Raw genomic sequence first — 1,567 nt, 5'->3', positions numbered from 1 at the left:
AAATATACCATGTATATAAATGGAAAATGATACCTGTTGAAACTATTCCAGGAAAGGGGGGAGGGAGGGATAAAGGAGAATGGTAGAGGGGCTGAATATGATATATTTGATATATTATAAGAACTATTGTAAATGCCACAATGTACCCCCACCTAGCACAATGATAAAAATAAATTTAAAAAATAAATGTATTGTGGGACAAATTACAATATAAAATAATAAAATTTCCCAAAATAAACTGACAGTATGAGTGTGTGTGTGTGTGTGTGTCTGTGTGTCTGTGTGTGTGTATCATAGAGGATAACATAGAATGGGAATACGAAACATGCATGGATTCATAATTCAGAAATGTTTCCTACAATATATTGTATAACTATTATTTGAAAAAAATAAATATACGCTATGGTCAATCTTTCTTCTGTTTATCATACAAGCACACAAACATACACAGAACTAATTTAATTTATAATGAGCATAATTTTTAATAACTTTAGGTGAAAACATTGTATGGGTACAGCTTTAGAAATTACTCAAATACATGCACTATGAAAAAAGTGGTAGAAAGCATAAAGGTTTGATTTCTGCTAGAAATCATTCCAGGTCACTATCATAACAAAATCAATCAGTTGTGATCTGTGTTCAGTTTTAGAACACAATGCTAAAAATTTCATGGTGCCAAAATTAATACAGTTATTTTGTGTTCAGTTAATTGTACAGGATTAAACATTTCCTCTTACAACAGAATTTATCATTAATGACTACATCAACACGCCCTCTCTCATCTCTACTACTTACACAAGATTATAAGAAGGAAGATATTTCTAAATTGCCTATAACTACCATGTAGATTTCATAGATGCCATTTTAATGGTTACAGCAAGATTGGTTGAGTTTTGTACAATGATTTTAATGCTACTTTTATAGTGAGCATATTTTTAAGACAGGGAAAGACAGAGACTTCTTATGTTAAATTTAAAAGAAATTTTGAGAATAGAGAATGAAAAAATTATTGGTAATTTAAAGGCCCACATATGGTTTAGGAAAAACTGAAGTATTTAAAATCTGGTCTCAGTCTCAGAAACAAGGTCTTCCTTATTTCAAGAAGTTTAATAAATGAGTTTCCTAAGTGTGTATGGAAACTTTAACAATATTAAAATAAGGTCACAGCCATGGTCCTCCCTTTTAATTCATATCATTAAAATGTCCCTTTTTTAACTTTTTGCCTACTTATATTAAATCTAATACTCACTTGCACTACTTATGGCACTCATATACTAAATTTAATTTAAGTAAGTTTGTTATTCCTGGATCTTATTGTGTGACTATTTTTGTGAAAGAAGAATTGTACAAACAAAATCTACCTCATACATCTTTAATATGTAATTTAGAATTGAATGTACTCACAATCCAAGAAAGCTGAAAAGTTCAAAACATTGAAATCTAGACACATTTTGTTAGATGTATGTGGTACAAAGGAAAGTATCAAAGGTTTCCTAAAATATGCTAACAGCTTCAAATAATGCATAAATAAAGATAATAAATTCTTCAAGTAGCGATAAGTTAAAGT

Source organism: Castor canadensis, chromosome 6, assembly GCF_047511655.1.
Source record: "Castor canadensis chromosome 6, mCasCan1.hap1v2, whole genome shotgun sequence".
Lineage (NCBI taxonomy): Eukaryota > Metazoa > Chordata > Mammalia > Rodentia > Castoridae > Castor > Castor canadensis.
Note: the sequence above shows the minus strand (reverse complement) of the source record.